We start from the raw sequence: 13,527 nt of genomic DNA, 5'->3' as shown, positions 1-13,527 counted from the left end.
TGAAATAGTGAGAGAGAGAGAAAGAGTACATTGAGTGGATTGTGCTCCCGCAAACTGATGAATAGTCTCTTTCAAAGGGCGGTTCCACCAAACAATATTTGCATAAGTTTTAAAAAAAACAAGGAACAATATTGATTCTCACAGCATAATTTTCTGAACTGTATTTTTGATCAGGTTTCGTTCTTTTCTTTGTCGGGCGAATCTTCCTTTCAATTGAGACTGCCAATCAGGTAACCACGGGCTGGGTGGATGAGGTACATGTGAAGTGTGATACGCCTATATCACCTAGCGCGTGTGGACATGCAAACGGTGGGAGAAATCTTCGACCCCTTTACATGAATGTGGCATTAAGGGAAAATAAAACACAGAAGCCGTGGAGTTCATTCTTCTCAGTGTGTAAAGCTCTAAAAGGCAGCCCTGTTCAGAAGAAAAGGAGCAACTCTGTTGACAGGAATGTCATGTCATCACCTTCAAATCAAGCCAGTAGTGATGACAGTGCACTCTCCGTTCATCAGAGGACAACTGCAACTCTCTTCAAGTCAAGCAGTCAGGAGCTGGCCTTCTAGCAGGATCTGGATGGTATCAGTACCTGTGACGGCCTCTCACGTAGACCTGCTAACATTGACACTGTACATTCGGCACTTCTGAGCATCGCCAGTGAATCAGGTACTCTAATACTTCTTTACAAGGAGGGTACTCTATACGTGGAATAGCTTACACCAGAAAGGATGGTTGATGCCAGGTCACAGAGCTCATTGAAGAAACAGCTTGATGCTGTAAAGGGAGGACGGTAGGACAGGTATACTGGAAAAATAAGTCAAAATAGGCTGAAAGTCCATTTTCATCTGAACTTCTCTTGGGATCTGGTGTGTGCAGCACCAAAGGGAGAAAGCTGTTTCAGCTCGGGTGGTTGGGGAGGAGGAGAAAGCAGACTAGTTTACCAAGCTGAATAGCAGCTAGGTTTTCTGATCAATCTTTTCTCTGCAATGGGGGAAGTCTATCAATTAACTCCTCCACAACCAATTTAGTAGAAATTTACAGCTCAGGATTCAACTGTAACAGCACTTGCCTCAGGTACCCTTGAACTCCAGTGTTTTTGTGTCATGTTTCATGTGCAATACTCAGAGAATTGCTGCTTTACAGAGGTACCATCTTTTGGATGAGATGTTAAACCAAGGTCTTATCTGCCTGCACAAGTAGACATTAAAGATACCATGATAATATTTCGAAAGAGAAGGGAGTATTGTTTCCCTCAGTGCATTGGCTAATAATCCTCCAGACAATCACCTCATAACCTGATGCAAATTGGAGCTACATTTGCCTAAAAAACAATCACGATATTTCTAGTAATTAACTGTTAAGTGTGTTAATAATATTAATAACAATAATAATCCTTGCATTTGATATAGCGCTTTTCACGTCTTCTAGAAGTCTCAACTGTCCAGCGCCATGGGACGTTCTCCCGACGTGAAAGGCGATCTATAAATGCAATCTTGTTGTTGTCTCAAAGCGCTTCACAGAATAGACTGTAAAGTAAATTGACTGTATGTTTGTGGGCGAAATGCAGCAGCCAATTGCGCACAGCAGTATCCTACAAACAGTCGTGAATTGAAGTGACCAATTTATTACTGTTTTTTTCTTGAGGGATTATTAACAGGCGTGTGGAATAAGGAAACTTGCCCAAGGTTTTGACCTGCCGGGAATCGAACCCAGGTCTCTCGCTTGTGAGGCGAGTGCTCTAACCACTACAGGACTCCGCGATGTTATGTTACGATATGTTGAAATGTTACTATATAAAGAGCTATAAACATTCAAGATTTTTCTCCTTAAAGAGATTTCATTAAATAAGACTGAATGGATTTGTTTTTCTTTCCAAACTTCCAGCAATATTGGGAGGTAAATTTGAAATGGGCATTGTTTGTTCTTTGTGTCCTGGTCAACAACTCTCCCAGATAAAACTGGTTATCCACTTCACAGCTGTTTATAGGCCATTGCTGTGAGCAAATTTGCTGCCGTGTTAGCCTGCAAAATGCACAAGACACTACATTTTACAGTAATTCCTGTGAAGCGCTTGGAGATGTCTCAACAATGCCATAAGGCAATACATCAAAGCAATTATTATACTGATACAAGGCATGCATTTTGTTTTTTTGTCCTTCCAACTTTGCATGATTTCCTCCCTCATCATCCACAAGTTTACGAAACAACATGAACAGTGGTTCCTTTTGGTTTTGGCTTCCTGTAGAAATTAATGGGAAACAGAGGCTTGTGGCAACCACAGGATGCTCGTGGCCAATGATGTCACCAGCAATCTGCATCCACAGTGTGGGGCATTCAGCCAGCTGCATCCACAGCACTGGTCTCACCATCCTAAACAAGCTTGTTAGTTACAAGCAGAGATCACTTCCTGTGTTTTTCTTCACAATTGATGACCTCAAGAGTTTTATCTCCTGTGCATCCTTTATACAGAGAGCTGCTAAGAAGTGGAATGCTCTACTTCGAAGCGTGGTTCAGGCAGAATCGATATTAGCTTTTAAGAGAAAATTAGATAAATATCTGAAAAGCAGTAACATTGTTTAAAAAGAAGGCAAGAGAATAGGATTAAATAGAAAGCTCTTTCAGAAAGCAAGGATAGGAACTATGGGCCAAATGGCCTCCTTCTGTACTGTAAATTGCTAAGATTCTATGGAACCTTCAAGGTCACTTTGCCTTGCTACCTGTCTCTCTGGCTTCAAAAACCTCCTAAAACATATCTCTTTCACTGTGCCTTTAGTCAACATCTCTTATTCCCTCCTCGGTGATCACGACTATATTTGTCAAGAGCTTTAAGACATTCTTTCAGGAGAAAGAAAGGTGCTTTAAGAATGCAAGTTGGTGTTACTGCTATTGACTTAAGAATAGAATGCTGAAGGGGAATTTCTGCACCATTTCTTTCTTTACTTTACCGTTGCAGATGTTCATAAAAATAGATTTTTCAAGGGAACAGTAGGAGGACTATCATCAGAATCTAATATTACTGGAACCAAGATAAAGAGATCAAAATCTGTCAGCAGTGAGTCAGCCACTCAGGTTAAGGTATCACAGTAGCTGGTGGCACACACAATGAGTACAGTGAGAGATCCCACACTAAAGGAGGCACCATTTCAAATCTGCAAGCACGTCAGTCGACAAGATAGCTCCGTGTGTGTGTGTTGTGTGTACGTTGTGTGTGTGATGGTGAGGGGAGGAATAGGATGCTCCTTTTATTAAAGTCTGTTTAAAAAAAAATGGATAGGTGATGGTGTATTTGGAAGCCCAGGGCAGACTGCCAGGCCATGTTTGCATAGGATGCAGTGCTAATGTGTAAATAGCAAGTTAATATCTTGTATTAAAAAAATTAGCAACAATGGATCCAAAAAATCGAAAGCGGATGACACTGCTCTAAGACATCAGAATACCAAGGTAGAAAGCATGCAAACGCTAGGGTGTCATCTCGTCCAAGACGTACAATAGAAGAATTAGTACAGGAGCTCGAAAGAGCATTGGCAGCAGGATTAATATTGAGCGAAATGAGAATTTAATAAACTCAGAAAATCTGTTGTGGAGGAAAGAGTGGGAATTGATACACTGTGTGACTATGAAATTATCATCAGTGGAGTGGCTGAACCAGCGGATCGATTTCAAGGTCCTCACCCTCACACCTATAAATCCATCCACTCTTTGGCACCTCTATATCTGTCTGATCTTCTCCTAACCTACTCCTATGCTAACCGGGCTTGCTGCACATCCCCTCGCCTCTCTGAGCCACCATCAGTGGTTGAGCTATTTAACGTTCCCAAACCTTTGGAACTCCCTCCCTCTCTCTCATCTCATGTGCTCTCTTTCAGTATTTAAATCCCAACTTAAATCCTACCTCTTTGAACACTCCTATAGCCACCTTCCCCTCACTTGGTATCCAACTCCATCCCTGTAAAGCATTTCAACACTTTACCCTACATGAAGGGCAATATGTAAATGCAAATTGTTGGTGGTTGTATTGGGCATGATTTTTTTATTGAACCAGCAGAAGAAAACTCAAGGAATATTATTATAGAATGATAGAAAACAACAATTGAGGAGGAAGCAATTTGATGCATCGAACCTAAACTGGTGCTGGCTCATCCACTCTTGACAAAATATTCTATTCCCAACTCTCTACTGTTTGCACAGACTTGTTTTACATTCTTCCCCTTCATAGAGTAACATAATTCAATAGAAAGGCCTACAGAGAGTGCTTTTGTTCTAGATACATGCAGACCATAGAGAAGGAAAGGAAACTAATAGGGGTAGAAATTCTACCTGGGTCTAGATTTGCTCTATATTCATAATATTTCAGGATATTATAATAATAATCCTTGCATTTGATATAGCGCTTTTTACGTCTTCTAGACGTCTCAAAGCGCTTCACAGAATATGCTGTAAAGTGAATTGACTGTATATTTGTGGGCGAAATGCGGCAGCCAATTGCGCACAGCAGTGTCCCACAAACAGTCGTGGATTGAAAATGACCAATTTATTATTGTTTCATTTTGGCGGGATTATTATTAGGCGTGTGGAGTAAGGAAACTTGCCCAAGGTTTTACCCTGCCTGGAATTGAACCCAGGTGGTCACTGCTTTAGCATTGAAAAGTGATTCCTTTAATGACCAACTGAATGGGACAAGCACCAGTTCCTTTTGTAAATTAACTATGCATTTCTGATCGTGTAGATTTGTTTACAGAAAAGGGTTCCCGGCCACTAGCAATACCGTCTTAAATTTGAAAACTGGCTTCAAAGTTAAAATGGCATTTAAGAATTTGCTAAATAACGGATGCACTGAAATGTGAACAAAATAAGAGTAAATCTAGACCCAGATGGTTATATATGGTTTCCCCCCTAACAAATATTCACTTTCCATAGAAACAGAATACCATACTTCAGGACCAGGCTACTTCAGTGACCTATATTGAAGAGAGGAGCATTGTGAGTCCTGGATTGGCTGCATTCAGCTTACTTAGGGTGGGATTCTTAAGGCCAGCCTTGGAGCCAATCTATAGTTTCCCCCAAAAAAGTAGATACAGGATTGACAAGTGTGTAGGGAAACCGAGTCATCGCTGCACTTTCATTGGTTGCTACTTTTCATAAACATACAGAAACATACTCCTGATCAATTTATACCATCAGACAGATTATTTCATGGCTTCTGTTTGTGCAGTGGCATGCATTCAGATGAATTAGTCTGTGAAAGAAAATGTTGCGCAAAATAATTTGATTCTATTTGAATGCTCACATAAATTGTGGCTAACATGCAGAATACATTGATCAGTGGCAGTCATAAAAATCTCCAAATAGCAATCTCCATCATCTATGCCATTTGGCAGATTTTTGACTCTTTGTATCTTTGTCTCAATGCAATGACTCAAACACCATTTGTTTTTCTTGTCTTGCGCTTCATTGATAGACAACAAGAGAATGTTAATGGAAATCTTTCCCAACGCATATCAAAGGGATCTTTTAAATCTGTAATAGTGTTGCATTGAGGCTGTTTGGGCTTCACCAATACCAGTCGGTGAGAGTAGCTCCATTCTTAGTACTGGACAGTGCGCATTGTTTAGTGAAGAGCTTATACAGTCAATGCAGGCTCATTGCAAAAAAGCCACATTTACTCAAAGTCATGGAAATCTGGTCACCTTGTGATTTTCCTCTGAAACAAAAGCACCTCCTAGAATTTTATCTTGTTTGACAACATACACCTCCTCCTTGACATCTTTCCAGCACGGTGAGCTTTTGTTTAATTTTGTTTAATGGTGAAAGTGAGAATAGGTAAGAAGGGAAGAAAAATGCAGCCAAATGATTAGGATCTTAATAATTCCAACATCTTCAACAGCCAATGCGAGGATTTTGACTGAGCAATTTTAGCTTCATGTGTGTTGTACTCAAGTATCAGGTAATAAATCTGAAAGGTTGTGAGGTTAACCCGAGTCAGGCATTTATTTAACATGTGCAACTTGAGGCAGCTAGTGTTTGACCGGCAGTCATTGTATCATTAAACTGGTGCCAGTGTCCCAGGCAGAAAACCACCAAGCCCAGGATATTCCAAACTCATCACGTTTTTGTGAGACTCACCCTTACGTGCTGAAAACTGAAACCTCCGAACCTTTGCAGTCAACTAACTGCATGCAAAGGTTTGGTTACGGCAAATGTTCGTTCACATTGGAAACACAAGCATTCATTTTGTGTGTGGGAAGTGTATCTAACCCCTGAAATTGTCTTGGTTTGGTGCCTACCAAGCAGTGGCAACATCAACAACAACTTGACGCTCTTCACACAAGATACTGTCTCAGAGCACTGCACAGCAGTGGGGTTGGATGCCGAGCAGGACAAGCAATAGAATTTGTCAAATGCAATGGCAAGAAGCTCAGAGGTACATCAGATGCTGATAGAGAAAGTAAACTCAGAATAATACGTTCAGATACACCAAGGCAGTACAAGATAGCAGATTCAGGGCTGTGAAGGGCAATTTTAAGACAGACACCACTGTTTTTTTTTGCACACAGAGAAATCAATGGCTGGAACAGGTTACTTGGAAGAGTGGCAGAGGCCAAGATACTGGACAAAGCCTGAATCTGTAATGGGAAAAAGGTAATGATTAGGGCTATTCTGGAAATTATGTTACAATGGGATATGATCTGAACTTCTGTTATGATCTTATTACAAAGAGAGTAAAGACATCATAACTTAAGCATGGATTGCTAGCAGTGGCAAGCAGAATGTTATAACAGCATGTTATTTATCCCAAAATGTATCTTGTTTGATAGGCGTGTAACAACCCAGTAAAGATATTGTTACACCCACTTTATAGCAGTAAATGTGGAAAAGCACTGCAGTTCTATAATAGGTTTTACAGAGGTATATACTATCAGGGATATATTACATAATAATGCACTTGGTTTTACAAAGAAGTAACACTCCTGTATCAATGTAGTGATTATCCACTGAAGACACAACTTTTATGCAACTGCCTTAATAAACAATTAACAGAAGCCATTATGTTGCTTTCCATTGTAATGTTCCTGTATCTTAGTCATCATTTATGCTAACCTATTATTGTGTTGGGAGTCATGGGAGAGAACATGATTCCAGAGCACTACATCAGGCACATTTCAAATCCCACAAAGTTCCTTCACTGACAGATTGCTGCTTGCAGCAATTAATAACAGACGATAACAGCAAAAGCGACAGAGTAAGAGAGCAAAGATACACAAAGTCATTTTTCACAAAGCATCTTTCCAAATCTGTCAAAAAAAAAGTTAGCTGCTCTTTACCACAGTCACTGAAAGATGTGGCGACAATTTAGCGGTCCATTTGATATTTAGGGCAAGCAACAAATCTGAATCTATGTATCGTGGACACATTCAATACAGAGTTTTACAGAGGTATATCATGTATCGTGGAGTCCTGTAGCTCAGTGGTTAGAGCACTCGCCTTGCAAGCGAGACACCTGGGTTCGAATCCCAGCAGGGCGAAACCTTGGGCAAGTTTCCTTACTCCACACGCCTCATAATAATCCCTCCAAAAAACAAAAATAATGATAAATCGGTCATTTTCAATCAGGACTGTTTGTGGAACACTGCTGTGCACAATTGGCTGTCGCGTTTTGTCCACAAATATACAGTCAATTCACTTTACAGTATATTCTATGAAACGCTTTGAGATGTCTAGAAGACGTGAAAAGCGCTATATCAAATGCAAGGATTATTATTATTATCATGTATATCATGTATATATTACACAATAATGTACTTGAAAACATTATGCATCCACTCTCAATGACGATGTCAGTGAAGCTGGGAGGTCTGCCATATTTAACTTGTGGCTTGCACCAGACTGCCAGTTAATGGGAAACTGGCCATTTAAGTTTTTTTGTTTACTAAAAAGCTGGCATTTTGCTAAGCAGTGGTGGGTATACCCGAGCCAGCACTCCATGTAACAGGCTTCACGGAGAACGCCACTGAGAACAGCATTGGGGGTCAGAACCACACATTTTCAGGGTGTATTATTTGCACACAGTATTGAATTTACTTCCCCACCCCTCCCCCTTGTATTTTATTACTCTCTATTAAAGACCCTTCCATTTCACAGTGTTTTTAAGCATCCAACACCCGGCGTGAAGGGAGCTATATAAATGTAAGTTGTTATTGTTATTTTTTTCTCCATTGTGAACATTCTCAGATGGTGTGAGAATGAATGTCTGAGTCACTAAAAAACCCAACTGAACTTTAAATGAAAAACCCTTGTTGAAAGGCATTAGGTAGTTATTGCTCTCTAAGCGCATCTGCAAACACTGGGCAAGGAACCCCATAGGAGTAAAGGTGAAGTCCAACTTTTTCTGGGGTAGTCCCACAGTGTAAAAAGCCTCCTTGTCGTGAATGTTCTGGGCATTCCTAAGCAATCTGATGGAGGAAATGTAGTTTTGCCTTTTCGACTCTGAATAGGAGAGTGCCATCATCACACAGCAAGCCTGTCAGCTGGCACTGCACTGAGACCTCTGACCTCCAGCTCAGCAAGAAGTTCATTCACAGCTCCAGTGGCATCAATCAGGGGGAGAAAATGTCTCCAGGCACAGCCTACTGCCTTGTTCCCTTTCAATGGTGGCACACAGGCTTGGTCAAGGCACACAATCCCATAGACTTAATAAACGAACCATTTTTTATGTCCATTTGACGGCTTTTCTCCCCCATTTCAAGAACTGCTTTCACAAGCACTAAACTTCTATTCTTGCTTCAAATTTGATTAATTTGTGCCATTCAGGTGTCTATTTTTTGAACATAATGGGAATGAACTGGCTCTTAGTCGATGTACAAGCAATTTAAATCAGAACTCTTCTCACTTTTCCAAAAGCGCTGATAATGGTAGCAGTTACTGGCTTGTTAATACTTTCTAGTAACAAAAGTAAAATCTCTGGGCTGACAATCAAACGACACTCACATAAAGCTGGCGGACTGGAGGCCATGAGTAAACAATGGTTGTGAAAACACAGCCAATTGTATTTAGCATATGTAACACACACGTTAAAAATATACTCTAATAACACTTGCCATTCTCTCTGCCATCTATCATTTGCCTTTTTATACAGTAGTTACAAGGAAAGGGCGCAAGCACGTTTCTGATAGGACCTGCCACATTCCTTCCCCAGAAACAAACACTGAACACTTGCTTACGGCGCTGTAGCAAGTAATTAGTGGATTTTTAAATGAAAACGCATACATGTAGACCAGCCTAGAGCAGTCCCTAAACAAGAACTTGCACTTATCTAGTCTCTTTCGTGTGGGGGTAGCATCTCGGAGTGCTGAAGAGGCACTGAGGGCTGTAAGTAAAGGTTAGGCTGCTCGCTGCACTGGGGGGATTTCTTTCAGCTGTGGCTAGGAGAAAGCGCTTTACTGTTCCACTCCTGAATGAGATTTTGTCGAATCACTATATCAAAACCCAGGAAAGTATAGGTAGGCCTAACTGGCTCATCCAGGTTTGCAACTAAAAAACATTGCTATGGAAAGAATTAAACAGCAAGCTCCTCTTCCTCTATCCATCTTACTCTTAATAACCTAACTACATCTAACTCCAATCAAAACTGCTAGGGATGTTTGAGAATCACTGTAATAAGTGCCCAGGGTGTTTTTTTTCCCCCGGATTTTCGAATCATTCAGCATATAATTTAACTCGCAGGACAGACAGGGCTTCACCGCATTAATTCCCAACATGTTCCCACTTTTTCGATGCCGATTTCTCTGCATAAGTAGCACTCAGCAATCAAAACATCCCCAGCCATCACTTTCATTTTGCCTCTACATCACCCACAGACACCGGTTCCACAACTGGCCTCTGGCATATGTTGTGCAGTGTCATATAATTAACTGTGATTAATGCACCATTTTAAATGTCAACCAACAATAATTTCATAATCGACACCGTGTTTTAATACACTTGGAAAAACCAGGTGGCGTGCATCAGTGGCTTTACATTCACTGTCTGGTTGAACGTAAGAGTGTCCTGGCAAGCACACAGCACACAGTCAATTAATATGTGTAAACTGCAATGTCGTCTGGGTAATTATTTCAATGCTTTGTGCTCTCTAATTAAGACATGGCAAAGCTTTTATCTGCACCTAGATAATGGTTCGAGTTCCTGGTGTCGTTCCAAGCAATTTTTCCCCTCTTCCATCTCCTTTCCTCCTTCTCCTAAAGGTGCCAGTTCTGGATGGGCAGTCCTTTCATGTGTGCTGGCCTACCATTCTCTAGGATCTCCGGTGGCCAGTGATGGAAGGTGGAAAATGTAAGCTTCAGCAAACGCGGGCAAGTATCCCAGCTGAGCCCGATCGTGGCCACGCACACGCGCGCGCACACACACACACGCACGCACGCGCGCACAATTCTCAATTCATTTAAGACCAAAGAATTTTCATCATATGAATCGCGTTCAAATTAGAACGAAGCAAAAACAAATATTGACTTGCTAATTTCTTATGTTCTGATCAAGCTCATAGTCTGAGTGGTGTTACATTACCAGACTGACATATGCACCCTGTTTCTCTTTGTTGGTAAAAGAGATTCACATTAAGCGTTTACAATGGCTACACAAGTAGTCACATAATCCCAAGTGATTTTGATTTGAGAGCTGAAATAGTCTCAGCCTTGAGATCATATTTTTGTCTTAAAGTTTTAAGATTTCCAGAATATTGGACAATCCTTACATTCAGTCTTAATTTGGAAGCCATTTTCTTCATTTTTCTTAAAAAGCACTGGTTTCCAAATAAAGATTGGATTAAATGATTTTCCAAAATTATGTTCCAAAAAAGGTCAACTTTAAATATCCTTCGCAAATAGAAGCGAGCTTCTAGCCAACAATCCCCCAAATAAAATTGGTCATTCAACTCTTCGGCTATTTGTGGGACACTGCTGGGAGCAAATTGGCAGCCTCATCTGCCTCCAAAGTACAGTCAGTATATTTTACAATAAATCCTGTGAAATGCCATGAGACGTCATCCAGCTGTGAAAGGCGCTATATAAAATGTAAAGATTATTATATTATACATACAATCTCAAATGTTAAGGCAATGGTCTTATGGCTAGAACTAGAACCAGGAGATATTTCAAGCTTCAGCTGATGTCAAACAACTAGAGGGGAGAACTCTTCCAAATAGAGTTAAACAAGCTGCCCAGATTCCAGTAGGAAACTGATTGAATCATCTGGACCTTCACAAGATACGTGAGTTTGAAGCTGTACTGCAAACAGGGCTTCAGTGCGGGTGATTGCTTGGCCAGTGATGTGTGAATGAGTTTGGTATTAACATGTGCAAATACATTTCACACAGGGCAGTGGCCGCATTACTGCAGATAATAGAATGTGTTTGAGGAGATCAGGTAACAATCTTTTATATCTTTTCCATCTGAGTTCCAGGTTACGGAGATTACATTTCTTCCAAACTGTATTGCCCCATGAAAGTTCTTCGTGAAAAACGACCCAGACTTGAGGCAGGTGTTGTTTGAATTTTGGTTCTGTGTTTCGAATACTGATGCTGGAACCTCATGCTGATAAATGCTTGCTGGCTAAATACCATGCCGAAATCTGTTGGGACACCATTAGAGTTGCGCTGTAAAGAGTAAAAGGCTTTAAAATGAGTGAAACTCATTGGCTTGATTGTATGACGGTTCCTGTCTGTGCCCTGAGAGGACATAAGACACATCCGGAGCATCTGGAGAATCATTCAGATCGTCCCCAAGTTCAAAGGATGGCATTTGACCAGGTTGAGCTTGTTCCTGTAACTCATTTGTCATGAAGTATCAGGAATGTATGCTTAAAGGGGGGCACTGTCGCCCCGCTGGGAACCGTGGAGAGTGCAAACCCGATAGACGGAGCCTGACAGAACCTAGGCTGTTGCCATTGGTGATAGCACTTCCTCAGCAAGTGTGCTGCAATCTCTTCAATAGCAGCAGTCCCGACCAAGGTAAAGAAGTGCCGTGGTTTCCGTGTGAAGTTCGCTCTATGACGTCTGCGTCATTTAAACCCTTTGAGAATATATCCTGTTGCAAAGATTGTGCATCACTTAACAACGCTGGGGCAGCCTTGTACCCTAAAACTGCCTCAACGATTTTCCCCACTGCTTCGTTCTGCCCTTTAGTATCACAAACTGAATTCCCCCACTATTAATTCCCTCTATCTGGCCAGCCCTCGCCTGGGGGTACCTGGATCTATTCACTCACCCCCTTCCCGAAGTTTGGGAGAACCCCCAGCACAATAATAAAACGACAAACACACCCTGTTCTCTCTAGTCTATCACATGGTTTACACTTTCTGCCGAGCCAGAAATAGGCCTCTTGAGTGGTAATTTTTTATAACGCTTTTTTGATTGGTTTGTGTTTGATCTCACCATCGAGTAAATGCATTAAGTGCTGGGGACTGAATATTTTCACATGTTTAGTACCCAGTGTCAGCATCCAGTCTCTGAGGTCAGACACACAGCAAGCCTCATAAAACACCTCCCTACTTTTCATAAACAATATGCAAAACCACAAGCTCAGACCAGCAACACTCCACGGCACCAGGATACATTTCTATTCCCATCCCAGCCAGGCCTGTGGTCTCTTCTGAGTGAGAATTGCAATTCAATGTTCATTACTAGTTCTAACTTGAGCCAACTCTGTGATGTGGGTCCGTGCCTAGCAGGAACCAGATCAAGGGTGCCCAAGCTTTACTTCATCTCATTTCAGATCCTTATAGTCCTTTGAGAAAGGAGATTCTCATCCAAATAATCCAGGCCTCATTCAAACCCAACTGTCAGAGGTGAACAGTGAGTGGTCAATGCTACCCCATCACCCAGTCCTTGTTTACACGTTATATATAGTCCAGCGAAGGCCTTTATCAAAGGGAGTGAGTGATGGCCCAACTGGATAATAACCAAGTTGGGTCTCAGGACTGCCTGTCATTTTGGCTGCTTTGCATCTCCATTGGCAGCGGTTTTGGTGAGTTCCTAGACAGGCTGTTGGATACATTTGTAATGAGCCAACAGCCATGGACGCTCGGCTTGGAAAGAAAGATACATTTTGAATCTTTTGCAATCGTGGCAAGCACATCCATCAGGCCACCAAAGAACAGCCTGGAGAGTAGCCATGGAGGAGCTCATCATACACGCCTACCTGGCCTCCCAGCTGGATGAGTCCTCCTAATTAAAGGGGCGCTGACATCATGGAAAAACATCCAGCAAACTTTAGTTTTACCGAAGTACATTGATGTAAACGGCGCCTGAAGACATCAGTGCATCATTCACACATGGCATTTTATCTTTAAATTAATAGATATCTCTGGCAGTTTATCTACCCCACGCCGATTGTTTGCCAATTGTTTTTTTTTGATGTACACGCTGCTACTTTAATAAAGGAGACAGAATTAGCAAACTAAAATATTATCTCAACCGTTTGTTAAGACTCCCCCTGACACAAGTCCACTCTGAACACTGAATACCCTGACTGGACTTCC

General features: G+C 41.5%; 1 protein-coding gene and 1 non-coding gene across 3 annotated transcripts in view; one reads left to right on the top strand and one right to left on the bottom strand.

Moving 5' to 3' along the window:
- efna5b (ephrin-A5b) overlaps positions 1–13,527 on the bottom strand; it is a 152,116-nt gene that overhangs the window by 92,457 nt on the left and 46,132 nt on the right. The gene's annotated exons all lie outside the window — the stretch shown is intronic.
- trnaa-ugc lies at positions 7,452–7,523 on the top strand. Its single transcript has one exon. It is a non-coding gene; the product is annotated as a tRNA-Ala (tRNA).

This window comes from Callorhinchus milii, unplaced genomic scaffold, assembly GCF_018977255.1.
Source record: "Callorhinchus milii isolate IMCB2004 unplaced genomic scaffold, IMCB_Cmil_1.0 Scaffold1, whole genome shotgun sequence".
Lineage (NCBI taxonomy): Eukaryota > Metazoa > Chordata > Chondrichthyes > Chimaeriformes > Callorhinchidae > Callorhinchus > Callorhinchus milii.
This window is presented reverse-complemented; position numbering and strand designations above follow the sequence as displayed.